At 42.8% G+C, this 14935-nt stretch overlaps 1 protein-coding gene across 3 annotated transcripts in view; it reads right to left on the bottom strand.

The window, feature by feature from the left end:
* LOC135369001 (uncharacterized) overlaps positions 1 to 14935 on the bottom strand; it is a 111129-nt gene that overhangs the window by 79600 nt on the left and 16594 nt on the right. The gene's annotated exons all lie outside the window — the stretch shown is intronic.

Genomic DNA, 14935 nt, shown 5'->3' with positions numbered 1-14935 from the left:
GCTTTGTGTTTGAAAAATCCATGCAAGTGCATGAAGGCACCATGAAGTTTACAACGTGAGACATGCCCTCCATGGTCTCGGATCTCACAGAGAAAGTTCCCTCGTCTGACAGAGCAAATATGTCTTCCATCTTGTATGCACATGCTCCATCAAATCGGGAAAGAATATGCTTCACAACTTTGGGTGGTCGATTATGTAAGTAGTCTGGAACTGCCTTGTGATACCTTCTATATTGTGACGAGCATTGTACATTGGCTTCCAAAAAAGCTTTCCGTCTGTCTGGAAGGAACTCCTTTGTTAACACCCTTACAAGTCCGCTCAAACTACGTTTCCCACATTTTGATGTGAGGTATCCGTTGTTTTGAGATTGTTTTGATCCGTTTGAGTTGTATCCGTTGTTTTGAGATTCCGTTCCATTGTTCGTTGTCAAAATTTCATGGAACCCCATTCTGTACATTTTTACCCACTGCTCCTTATATGGTAGCCAATGACTTGTGATGTAGGTTTGTAGCCGCACATTTTCCCAAAACTCTGAATGCTGCAGGGATGACAAAGCAACCTCAAACTCTTCAACCGTCACAGAGTGTGCCATTTTTCGTAAGTATGCAACAACAGTTTCTTTGTCAGAAACATTGTTTTCTTTTCGGCTGAGCCACCTGTCCCACGCCTGTTCGCGATGAAAATCACAGAACACGACCTTGCTCTCAGGGTAGCTTCTTGTTATCGCATATAATTCTGTCTGCGAACAATCGATCATCCAGTACTCCGGTTGAAATGCTGGGCACCAGTCACTGAAGACAGACAGGGCTTCAGCAATGCAGTTCACGGTTTCAAACTGAGTTATAAATACACCCCCAATCACATATCCAACTGGTGACTTCAGGACAATGAAAAACAACGGGGTGGTGTAGTCTGTCGTTTTGTAGGTGGCGTCAAGGCATGCCACGCTGTTCCCATATTTGTCCATCATCTCTCGCATGAATTTTGACTGGTAGCAGAACAACAACTTCTGTTCATACTCCTGGGCAACAGCTTCTTCAGCATTATCATTGTCGTCGAGCTGCTGTGTCACCGAAGACTTTGCGTATGGTCTGAACAATATCCTAGAATCGCTCTCCTCCTCACGGAGCCCAGCAAGAAACCTGTCAAGTGTCTCCTGGTCTACACCGCTGGCCCTGTCCACCCTGAGGGCAGCCTGTATGTGGTTAACAATATCTTTTTGCGTCGGAAAAAATGCACGACACGAATCATCGGGGGGTTTCTCGCCAGAAAACAACACATCTTGTACATAGTACTTGATGCACTTTTTCACTTCACGCACGGATGTAATCCCTTCTTTGGCAAGTTCCTTGATGCGTTCTGACACAGACGGATGAACAGTTTGCCCATACACTACAGCACTGCCAAAGTCATGTTCGGTATGGCAGCACATTTTTGACATTCTGATGTAGAACCTGTCTTCTGTACGAACACTGTGCCCAGATAGCAGATGATCTGCAACCAGCTTCAGTTTTTCTGACTTCAGTGCCTTGAGCTTGGTCTTGCAGATGTCAGCAGTAGCATTAACCTAAGCAAAAATGAAAAACATATGAAGCCCCTATATAGATGCTACAGATCCAAATATATATGGAAAAAGCCTACCTTGAATTCTGAAAACAGCTGGATGTGCTTGATATGCATTGTTGCTATGCACCCCTTTTTCTTGGTTCCTTGCAGCTTCATTCGTTTCTTCTTGAAAGTCTCTGCTGTCCAACCTGTTTCCTCTTCACCTGGCTACATGCAAGAAAGAAACAAAAAGAAAAATTGGCTATTTATAATGAAAATTTCCTTTAAATCCTTGAACTATAAAGCAATTCTCACATGTTATGATGATTTTTAAACACGAGGCGACCTTTATTGATAAAAACAGGCATACAGAAAAATCATAAGTGAAATGTAGCGCTATATAGGTGCATGGAGTGAATCTCACAAAAGCATATTATTGGCATGGTTGGGACTTATGAAATGTTGTTTAGAGTTATTTGCAAATGATTCTTCTGCTGCCATATGGATAATTGAATTTGAAAAATGGCAAGTTGCTCCTTGGCTGTGTTTCCCTTCTCTGACTGAGTATTTTCTTAATTTATACAACTGCAGTAAGAGAGGAAACTATAGTGGGTTTCGAACTCACCGGCGCAGTTCCCTTTTCATGCGTATTATGCTTGTCCTTTCCATACATGCATCCTTTATCCACTTGAGAAATGACTCTAAAGGGTGAATCAAAGTCCAACGGCACTGCTCCACGGTGTGAAGAAAACATGAGTTTGCCTGTTAAGACAAAATAACAACAAAATCAAAATCGAAGTTCACTGGCTGGAACTTCACCAATGCGTTATGTAGTGCGGAATACTTTATTTTGTAGCATAAGCTATATAGCCGGACGGTTAAAAGCATCTATAACTATATCACTATGACATGCCCTATCTCTCGCAGTTACTCAGGCAATCCAGAACAACCTCCGTGGTGATGTCGTTTGACGGGGCGTTGCAAATAAGTACTTACGGTTGTCATCTTCTCCACGATCTTTATAATAATGCGACGATTCGATTTTAAACGACACTCCGATTGTAAGAAGGTCTCGATCGAGTTCTCCAAGAGCCTTAGGATTGGTGACATAGCCGGTCCAGGAATCACCGTCTTCATGTAAGTCACTTAGCCGGGAACGCATAATCTTGCACTCTTCTTCCTCCATAGTGCGAACGGTGCGTGCGGTGTGCACGTGGGCTGTACAGCACGAGGAAGCCGAAGAGAGAGAGACGAGACTACAGAGGAAGGGGAGAGGCTCACGTGACCCTCCCCCGCCGCTAACTCCCGGCAGATAGGCAGCCCCGCTCCGTACGCCTTCCGAATGTGCGGAATGTAAACAACGCCACAGTTGCCAACGCGTTTTGTGTTTCCTAAGCCGCTGCTGCCGCTAATTCAAAACGAAGCTATGGGACACCTCCAGCAGCAGAGCAGCGGCAGCAGAAAGCTGGTCTGCTGCCATGTTGCCGTGTTGCTGCTGCCGCACCGCTGCTGCTCGCATAAAGCTATGGGACCCGACCCTTACGCACATTTCGACATCCAACGTATTTACTGATAATTAAAGTGCATAATCATTTATAAATTAATTTTTTAGGCTACGACATGTTTAATTATAATAATAATTATTGCTATTACATGAATGGCAACAGTAAGATGCTGATATTATATGGATTATAAAAGGTGTTGTCTTGTAGCGCCCCCTCGTTATGTCGGAAAATGCCACTGTATCCTCGGCCTGTGTTCCCGTCTGGTATGTCTACCGTCGTAGCACGTGTGTTTTTACGCTTCGTTTTTTTTTTTGCTATAATTTAATGATTTTACACGTCCTGCGCGTGTTACTTGTGTCATTTGGAAGGAAGGAATCGCTGGCTATAATCGAACTGCTATGGTAAGTGTTCATACTGCTGGAAGCAAGTTTGTGTACCTGAATTGAGCCATAACTTCCCGTTTTGTGTGTAACGTATCACAGGTGAGGAAAAAGTTACGGAACGAAGTCATGCGAGATACGCTAAACAGGGTGCACGAGGCGACACGGAGGAAGCGTTAAAAGTAACGAAAGCCACAAAAAGCACGCTGAGCAGCTTTGGAAAAGACGAAAGGTACGTTTTGCACCACTGTGTCGTAATTGCACGAAAACATGCATTGTTGAGCTTTCTCCGTGTGACGCTACGGTGTGTTCCTGTTTTGTTTTAAAGGGACTCTGACCAGAAGTTGTGGGAGCTCTTTCGTACTTGCAGTCGATAGAGCACCCAACACGGACTCACCATGCGAAAATTCACGCATTAAAACCCCACAGTTTCTCCAAACTCGAATTTTAAACATTCGACTTCATCCGAGTAGAGCACGCCTAGCGTCAAACCGAGAAAACATACGTTTATATAGAATATCCACCACGGCCCACCATCAACATGACGTCAACATGAGGGCCACTGGCAACACCCACAATTGGCTCAAACGCGTCACATGGTCACACAAAACTCTGTCAATTCCCTTTATGAAATGTCATTTATATGTTAATATGTTTTTGTTACAGAGTCTCAAAAAGAAAAATATACATTGGATTTAACACATGCAGTAGGTTTTGCGATTGCTTTTTCAATCTGCGTTGATGTTGTCCTGCGTTCCATATGGTTCCGTATCCGGTCAGCTGTAATGGCTGCCACATGACGAGCTTGCGAAAGTGTGCGATTCCCGGCTCATCGTACCTTTTTCGGGTCATTGTATATTTTGTGTTGGAGTTGCTCGCCATAACCTGAACGTTTCACCTATCATTGCGGCGTACTGTTCGTGATCTGCTGCAAAGCAACGAACCGCTACGACAGTCACTCGCCTCAGCAAAATTCTGTTTGCTGCATATCAAAGGAGCATCGGGACCTGATGATGTACTGCAAACGCGGAAGTTGAATTCTTTGAACCTGAAGAAACAAAGTGTGCTCTCGTGTGGTTCTGACGGAAAAGCAGTTTCAACAAGGTTAGCGCATTTATTTTTCAGTTACAAGTCCACGCACTCAAAACAATACAAGTGCATTCGATCATTCTCGTAGCTGTTCTGTAACACGTATGCTTTCTTATACGTATCCCACAGAACCCTCCGCTTCAGGAACCCAGTTATACTTTATGTGACCCATCTGATGGCTCCTGACTAGGCTATGCCGCTCTGAAGCATTGAGATGGCGAAAGGTCGTGAGGGCTGCACTTCTGCTTTCGAAAGATGAATCAGTCATTCCACACTGTGCTTACTGGCTTTGCATCGAGTCTAACAAATTCGACGTGCCTTGACTGCCGTTTTCAAGGAAGTTTGAAATGTAAGTATGTGTTATGTTGGTTTCACATATCCCCACTACATATTGAGTGTGTATATCGCTGTACTTTTGATGCTATATAGCATATCTACGTACATTATTATTACACCTAGTGTGGAAAACTCGACACCAGCCACACAATGCAAACAATTGTTTATGCCTTTTCTTCCACTGATTGTTATTTTAGTATAATCGTCTGATTTTTAATAGTCACAATTTTCCCATGGTTATGGCGCACTATAGCCTGAGTTGTTTATGCGCCATTAAAATTGAATCTTCATCATCATCTTTAACTGCCATTATTCAATTGAAGTGTCATGTTTCAGTTGGATACAATGATGTGGCCAGAGATAGTTTTTCCTTTCGTTCCGGAGTTGCTCATTTCAGAAGAATAGTCACTGTGAAGTTTGTTTTCGGAAACATTAAGAGGGCTAACACCAAACGCTTTTCTTTCAGAGCATCCCTTATGCACCTACATTTCAATTAAGATCTGTGTTACAAGAATGACAGACCACTCAACAGTGATGAACAGGTGGAAGTGCTGGAACGAAGATGCGTTAATCTGTGTGAAAGGTGCTTTGCATGTGTCTGAGTCATGGCCATAGGTCACAAGCTAATTCCTGTCCTCATAAGAGATGTCAACTATGCTCTTTCTATCTACTAACCTGCTCCACTTTAGGGTTCCCTGTAAACTAATGGAACACATCATATACCAGCATGTTGTTAACCACGTTTAGTCTATAAATTTCTTTTTTTTTTAAATTCCAGCATGGCTTTACAAAAGGGCATTTAGACAAAAGTAACATAATTCGGTCACAGCATTTTAAACTGTCTTGATTTCTGGGTTCACGTAGATGCAGTATTTTTTTTTATTTTGTGAGGGCTTTTGGCACTGTGTTTTATGCTTGCTTGTTGGCCAAACTAGCCCCATTAAAATTTGATCTTGCTACCATTAACTGGATATGCAGTTTCTTGACTAACCGCAACCATGCCAACAATTCGTGAGGAGAACCTATCATATCGCCACCATGCAGCATTCCTCGGGTTACATATGCATCACATTTTAATCAAGTGTGAAGCAAGGCCTTTAGGAGATCGGTCTTGTATAATTACACGTCCCTCCGTTATTTAGCACCACACGGTTCTTCAACCTATGACAGATAAATACATATATTGCGAAGTAAATTGTTTACAAGGCTGATTACCCCATTTCACCACATTAACGCAAACAATTGTTAGAGTAGTGGCCCAGGGTATGAAGCTTGCCACTAATCATCATTCAAACAAAGTTTGTAATGTAGAATCCTTTACTGAAAACACCGACTTAACACAACAATTGAGAACAAAGAGAGTGAACGTTTCGTCGCCTATCCGGGTGGCATCATCGCTACAACAGAGAACAGTCACAAACAACATCGACGGAGTCAAATCAGTGGTGTGCATTCCTTTCATCCAAGGTGTTGATAGGCCATTTGAAGGGAACTGTGCCCATCAGGCATTAAGACTGTGCATATAAAGTTGCACAGACTGTGACACAACCTACATTGGCAAGACAGACAAAAGACGTGGGAAAAGACTAAAAGAGCACACAAGGGACGTTCCCAAGGCTTCTAATGCTACTGAAACCAGGACCAAATTAGTCTACTATTGTTGGCCTGATGAACATGTATTAAATTTTGATGGTGCGGTAACTTTTGCACATGACTAGCGATGAGGCCTTAGAAAGTGCTTAGAGTCCTGGTTTATCGGACGTGATGCATCAGCCTGTAATACAAACAGTGCCCCCCTATCGGATGTGTATGATGCCCTCTTAGATAAGTAGGCTGAGGTGCTTGTCTTTGGCCCTTGTTGTACTGATGATGCCACCCAGATAGGCGGCAAAACGTTTACGCTCCGTTTTTAGTCGTTATGTTAAGCGGTGTTTGCAGTAAAGGATGCTACATTGTAAGGTCGTCACCCGGCGTTTGGAATATATTTTCAAATAAAGTTGTTGTTTTACAAAGCTCATTACATTGTACATCTTGTTGCCTATTGTCTAGGGGATACCATTCTTGCAGTCACGTGGAGCACTGAAGGGCCAATTTCAAAAGCAAAGGCAATCTGATTTATGTTCTTGCCAACATGGCACAGCGTACGCACAAGGTAGCTCCATTGCAGGAGCCTGAGAACACTCAAAGCAACTAGTGTGCTAGAATTAGATATTGTCTTCAGCATTACATATTTGCTTTTGCTAGGGCAACTAAGAAGAGTGGATAGAAAGACAATGACAACCTGTTTCCACAGAAGACACTCCGATTCATAACAATTTCCTGCAAGAGAGCTAAGGCTTTTCCAGATTACTAGAACACAGGTACCAGATTGTAGATACACCATACTCATACACCAGAGCTCAGAGTTGCACACACCCTGCTTTCCATCAAAACTGTTAAAAGGCGTGACCCCCTAAACCTGCACAAAATTTCTGGAGTGTCTTCGCTGGGCACTGTCGCTGTTCATCTCATAAGGTGCTCTCTATGAACCTGACTCCCTGTTCTGGATGCACTGCCTGAGGGAACTCCAGCATGCTTTCCCAACATGAATGGTCGCAACTTCTACGAGCAGTGTTGTATTTACTGAAACCAATATGAAATGCTATGCCTTGACAGGTTATGTTGATATCCTTCTTAAGACCGTAGAGAGATGTTGCTTGCTGCCCTTATTCCAAATCGCACTATCAGAAACAAGCCCACTTGCCACCAAGCCGATGAGTATTTCCTCACAGTCAGGACAATCAAGGGAATCAATCTCTGAGGCTCAGAAAAGCTGTTTTCTATATGGATCTCATCCAGGACAGAGACATGAGTAGCTCCAAGAAAGCACCAGGTTTCTTTGAATTTAGATGTTCATCTTTTAATTTCCTCCTTCCCCCTTTTTTTATGTAGTACCAGATTTAACCTTTTACAGCTTTAGAGATTGAGGATGTGGAGGTGATGTAAGAGGTGGGAATTAGCCTTTAGGCACAATGAGGCAAAGTGTGACAAACAAACAAACAAACAAACCTTCTGCGAATGTTTATGTATCGTACACACAGAGAGGATAGGTATTACAATAGATGTTACGCCATTTTCTGGTTTTGATATTTATTTCTTCATGAATATACCTCAAAGGCCCTTGCGGGCCTTTGAGGACTTACTTGTGACTTACTTGTGAATATGGTCGCTCATACGTTCGTGCTGCCCACGGAATTCAACATCCACCTTCAGGACATTCGTATTGAGGCATAGAAGTTACAAATCTTCGTGGGTTGTAATGCACTCATATTGCTGTCATTCGGCTGCGCTTTCGAGCTCCTTGCAGCACAAGCATATTCGATCTCCTTCGGCAGTATGACACACCAGCCGCACCGGCACCTTAAACAGGAAGTACGCATTAAATATGAGGACACAAAATTTAAGAGAACACGCTTACATGTTTGATCACAGTGTGCGTTAAAAAGCTCATCGCTTACCTGTCTGTCGAAGACAGGCGACTGATCCTGTTTGCTTCATCTGTGACCGATGTTCGTAGAGCGTGACTTAGGCTCGCATTTGCGGCATCGGCGACGTTTCGAAAGCGAGGCTTCCGGACTGTTCAGCACACAGAATTTCCTTCTCCATCGCAGAAAGGTCAGAAAAAAGTTCCGGGCTCGAAGTCTCCGCATTCCTTGCTTCGACGTCCATATTGAAGATCGCTTTCCGGATGCCGCCGCTCTCACAAACTAACAGCAGAGCTTCCGGTCCGGGCGGCCAATGAAACATGAACCTCATGTTTTCGTCACGCACACGAAATTTGGCGGATATCCACTACAAAGAGGCTAGATTTCGGCGCCGATTGCGTGAGTTGAGGAGGAAAAGCCAAGCGGGTTTTCAGCTCCCCATTTGGCAAACTTTGCCGCCGCGCACAGCCAAAATATTTCGCGTGTAGCTTGGAGGCATATTATACCTTCGTAATAGATGCAAACGAAAGATTTGTTGAACTTCTGGTCAGAGTCCCTTTAACAGCATGCTCGCATAATTCCTGTTGTAGCATAATTTCTGCACTACAGATAATTTGACATGGAATGTTGTTTAATGCCCCAGGCCTCCGGATAAGCGAGACATGACTACATTCTTATGCTTCACGTTCGATGTCTATCAGATATTTATCTCCTGATTTTTCAGACTGCATTGGTATATTGTGGAAGCCACGAAAATTACGAAGAGCCTCGAGTCGTCCAAGGGGGTGGCAACAGCCGAGGATTAAAAGGTAATGTGTCTCATCTTGGAAATAGCAGTAATGATATATAATTGGGTTTGGTTAGACTCTGCTTTACTGACACTGTTCATCAACATGGCATGCTTTGAGAAAGTAAGGCTTTACCACCATCACATGGGGATCTCAACACCATCAAACACATTGTCTTTATCGCTGGCCAATTTCATGCTGCCATACTGCGCTTTACAAATGGCTTCAGTTCAAGGAAGCAGCTGGAAGAAGCTGCAGCAGCTCTGTGGGTACTGTGATCATATTAGTGTAGAAATTATTAGGTATACACTAACGTAATGTTGCTTGAACTTTTATTTTGTGCTAAGGAGCATTTCCATGTTTCGACTCTGCGAGACAGTTGAGAACTTTCGGGTAATGGCCTTATCGTCAATAAAGCACACACTTCAAGATGTGTTGTCAACAGTTTCCACACGAAATATAGCTCCACTGGTGTCCACACGTCTGACCCCTTTACAGATATTGCAATTTTACTGCTGTAGTTTTTTTTTATACGTAAATCAGAGTATAGGGGAGCTAATATATGGAGCCATTTTTCACTTCATGTTTGACTAAAGTTGAAGCAAACATAGACAGTCTTTGTGCAGCACCACATAACTCCCTTAGTTCGATGATGTTCAACGGCCATCGACTTGATGTCTGCTCATCCTTGCCAGTGTGGAATGAGTATTTGAACAGATTTTATATTGAAGTGCCTAAGTTATTTCAGTAACATAGATCGCTTTTATGGTTGATAATTTCCAATCTTTACTGGCAAAAGTTCGTGTCACGACTAAATGGGAATATCCTGAAGCTGTAATGCAAATGTGTGTATAATAATTTTTTCAACTTATTTATTCGCTGTAGTGGTGAATATCAGTGCAGGTGCTCTTGTCGAAAAAGCAATTTTAGGCAGATTGTACTGCAAAGGTTACAAAACCTGTTCTCCGTTTAAGAACATAGGTAAATGGTCAAATGCGAATAAATTGCTCTGAAAGTTATGAATGTTATGTGAAAGAAGCTATGAATCCAACAGGGGTCAGTGCACTAACTGGCAGGTGCTTTGGTGGATTGGGATATTGCACACAACACATTTGTCTGAAATCATAACTCGTTGTGAACAACAGTGTGTAAAATTTCCATCTGCTGCATGATTGCAAGGGCAGCTGGCCATTTCCAATATTGTTGTTCACACGTGCTGTGTATGCTGAAATCGTGATTTTACTGATGGTTCCGCATGCTACCTTTTCAGATCAGGTGATGAAAATATGTAAAATGATTTGAGAAGAATATGTAGTGCTTTACAAGCAATTATGACATTATTCAAGAGCACTGATATTTTCACCAATTTACGCACTGTATTGTTGCCTTTGCTCACAGTTTCAACTTCGACAATAGAGGTAGAAATATCAGGAAAACAGCTAGCTAACGTTATTAATTGTCGGTTTCTTTGAGTCTGAGCTTAATTTCTTTTGAGGTGGCTTCCTTATATTTGGTGGCCAAAACAGGCCACCGTGGGTCACATGCTCACCATGTGTTTGTGATACCCTTGTTCTACTGAATTGGAGTTCTTGCTTGTGATGCGTTGCATTGAGTTTCTGTACTACGGTACTTATCAATTTGCAACTTTTTGTCGTTTTACAGGCTGATGACACTGATGACACTACACACTTGCTACAAGAGTTGCAAGACTTGCTACTACAAGACTTGCTACACACAGATGTGTGTAGCAAGTTCGACAACACCGTTATTCAGCTGAAGAACAGTTTGTCCTCGATCGTGTAAAGAGAGCTCAAATAAATGTTCTGTGGTGGTATATTTTTGTGGTGTCGTAGTGCAAACACTCTTGCATAATACTGCAGGAGCATGTCAAAAACTCTACACGCACATCAGGTACCTATCAGAAATTCAGTGCCCAATTTTCAACAGAAACACATCATAAATTTAACAGAAACTGTCAAGAAACACATTATAAACTCTACAGTAACTGTCAAGAAACATGCCAGAAACTCAACAGAAATGTACTCATCAGATACTAATCAGAAACGCGGTGGCCAATTTTCAACAGAAATACATCGGAAACTCATTAAAAGAGTCATCAGAAATTCTGATGAGTGTGATGTCAAAAGTCATTGACTTTTCTTTAGAAACTCATTAAGATTTTTTGTAAGGGACGGCGTGCAGCACACAACCCTTATAAAAATTGCAGTTCAGTTGAGTGTCAACTGAAACTCTATCGACTTCACTCAATGTACCATACATAGTTTCAGATGAAATGCAACTGAGTTCCTAACGATGGAGCTGTTGAGTTCTTACTGTGTGGTATTGAAAAGTGGCCACCGTTTGCTTCTGGAAATTCTGTTGAGCTCGAGATGAGTAAATTTCTGTTGACATTCATCTGGATATGAACTGGAAGACAGGAACTGCTGCAGGTACGCAGCAGTTCCTGTAGAAGAGGATAGGGCATTTGGTGGCTTGGCTGGTTTCAGGATGGGAACAACCAATGCCTCCAACGTATGTAAAAAAAATCCTTGTTGTAAAGACGTATTATACATATGAAGGAGAGCTTGGAGTGACCGCCCGTCAAGGTTTCGCAGGGTGGCATAGGTGATTTTATCGGGTCCAGGGGACGAGCCGGCGTTCACAAGCAGCAACTGACTTTAGCTCGATTAGTGTGAAGTCGCGGTCCATAACTTCCAGAGGACGGCGCCAGTCTTGGTGAAGTTCAGCTGTCAGACTGTGGACAAAACTGCGGTGCAGTGGCGTGGTCGAGGCAGCCGCCGGAGTCGTTAGTACCACACAGAAGTCCGTCGCTAGCGTGTTTTCGTCTACACCCTTAACGATAGCCAAGGCCGCGAGAGGATTCCTTTGAGGGAGCGCCTCCTTCAGAGATTGGATTGTCCGCCAGATCTTTGTGGCCGGATCAAACGGTGAAAGGTGGTGGCAAAACTTACGCCAACGCTTCCTGTCCTCTTTCTTAAGTTCTCGCGTTACTTTAGCTTTCATCCGGCGGTACTCCACAATGTCCGTAAGTTGCCCTGTCCGACGAGCCGTTCTTTCTGCTCGGTGACGTAATGCTCTAAGGTGGTTAATTGCTGGGGAATGACCGACATTGCCTGTTACCATTTTAGACATGACCATCGCTTCCTGAATACCGTGGGTAATTGCTTGAGAGAGAGCCTCTGGGGACATACCGGTGTGCACAGATGTTCTGAGGAGGGGGAAGTCCTAGGAGGGGGCATCTCTTTTCATGGTTTCTCGAGACACTGAATGAGTATTTCAATTTCTATCATCAATCAGTCTTGCATCACTTTATCGTTTCACTCCTTCACTCTGCTGCAGCACATTTCAACTTGAAACTGATACTATTCTGGCGTATTTTCTTTGACTGTATGTACTGACGTTCTTTAGAGACTGTAACACATGCTTGTAGTTTTCATAACTAAAACGTCACACCCATGTCTAGAAAGGTAGAACCTAAGGAGCTGGTGTCTCTTGTAACTTCACATGAAATTAGGGTCTTTTGTTGGGTTGGCATGCTGCTTGTTCACCCTTGAACACTAGCATTCCTTTGCAATTGAAATCGCGCCTTTTTACCCACATAGAATTTGCGGCAATAAGTGCATAGCATGGCGGTGTCCCTCTCTTCATTTTTGTCGGAAACAAAGTCGTCGAGTAAAGCCACTGGTCACTGACTAATACATGTAGATACCTATCTTGTTATATATTGAGAGCTTCTGTTTCTCCCTAGCAGTAAGAAGGTGTGGTATCCTCTGTAAGGCTGGTGCAACCCGATTCTGTGCTCTGCTCTCCATAGTATTTATTCATCCAGAATGCAAGAAGCATTACAGAGTTGTCTTTTTGTTATGACTATAGTCTAAAAACTGAGTAGTAAAGAAAGTTCACTTAGGTCACAAAATGTTATCCTGGTGCGACGTGCTTGCAGTATGCTGTTTTAAAATGATTAGTGGGTAAAACGGATGCGAGGCAAATAGGGAGGTAGTTCCAATCATGATTTGTGCGCGGAAAAAGAAATCAGTGTTAGAGTCAACATGGAAATTGTGTGCTTTCTCTCCCTTTTTTCTTTTGGTGATGAGTATAGTACAGGTGCGGGACGTGCATGTGGCAGTATGTGGCGAGTGCAGCGAATTTATGTGGTACATATTTTATGGAAAAAACACAGGCATGCAATTCTCTTCTGCACAGTGAGATTAGTGCAGTGATTTGCTATAAACTAACCATCTCATTCCTGCATACATCACCCGTGGCACTAGTCATCAAAAGCAAAAATTATTTACTTGCTTCACCGACGGCGTTGCTGACTCTTTCATTTAGCACATATCTTGTGGTTGGAACTACCTGTTGAATGGCTTGGCATATATCTCCTCGATTAATCTCAAAGTGCCATTTTTGGTTATATGACCAAAGCGTGGTTATTTTGCAACCAAACATTCTTTTTTTACAACAATTTTAGACCACATCCGTCATGACAAACACTCTAACATCATTGCGTCTTCACACAGTCACTCCGCACAAAATCGTCAATATCTAACAAGGTTTAAATCAATATGTACTATCCCAATATGAGTGATTTAAGTTCTTTATGACCAGTATAAGACCTTAAGGTATTTCTTCACCTGTATTGGAAAGTACTCAGCCAGCACCATAATGGTGTCTGTACTAGTGCCACCATGCTGAATGGGTAATGTGCACAGGTGTGAGCATGTGGAGCTGCATTCCAATGGTAGCAGCTGTCGTATGGTGAGCATGGTAGCAAGCTGAAGAACGGAGCCACAACCTACGATGAAGTTCTGGGGATTGTTTCGAAAACAGCAGAAGTGTAAGTTGAACAGTAAGTTGAACAGTTGGGCAGTTTGCAAGTTGCAAACTGCAACAGTTGGGCAAGTGAACGTTTTACTTGGTAACCGGATACACTTCATGTGCTTTGCAACTCTAATTAAGATGTTGTTCTGATCGCTGGACATTCAACAGACTTCACAGATTTTTCCACCCTTTCTGTGTATGAACAATAAGTGCTCTATCCTGTACTCTGACTTGTGTCACACATTACTGCATGACTTGCAATTCTATTAAAGGAAGACACACAATTACACATCCTATGCTGCTGTTCCCACATTTGTTGGAATCAATGCACTCCACACTTCAACCAAAAGCCGACTCTCTCAGGTGGCCGTGAAAATTACGGTAAAGACCCGGCAACATGGATGTCATTAAAATCCCTGCAAATTTTACGGCTGCATTTTTTGTAAGATACCGCAATTTTAACGGGGGAAACCAGAATTCTGGCTACATCAAGATTACCGTAAATTTAACGGCGGTACTTCTCCCGAAGTGGCCGTACTTTTAACGTGAAAAGTCCGACATTAAAAGCTGCCATTAAAATATGCGAAAATTCTACGGTAGTTTTTTTACAGTGTACGTCATTGCACGGCCGACATGTTAAGTTTCCTTACTGCAAGTTTTACTCTGCTACTACCGCTACTTGAGCGCTACGTTACTACCACTAAACGTCACGGTCCAATTTTCGTGCAGTATTTGCGTTGAGTTTGTTGCGATTTTATGTTAACGCGTACTAACTTCTCCAATATTGAAAACAATTTCTCTGACGGACCGCTATCCTCGTGCATGTTCGTGAAGAACACAGCACCAGGGGCTTATATTGGCAGTTCCTGGAACTTAACAGCTGGAACTCAACTAGCGGGCTCACGTTCACACTTTAAGGAAAAAAGGTGTGAAAAGGTGGTAAAAGCAATTATCATATATCCAAATTACTACAAAAAGACGGGCGC

The sequence above is a fragment of the Ornithodoros turicata genome, chromosome 1 (genome assembly GCF_037126465.1).
Source record: "Ornithodoros turicata isolate Travis chromosome 1, ASM3712646v1, whole genome shotgun sequence".
NCBI classification, from domain to species: domain Eukaryota; kingdom Metazoa; phylum Arthropoda; class Arachnida; order Ixodida; family Argasidae; genus Ornithodoros; species Ornithodoros turicata.
This window is presented reverse-complemented; position numbering and strand designations above follow the sequence as displayed.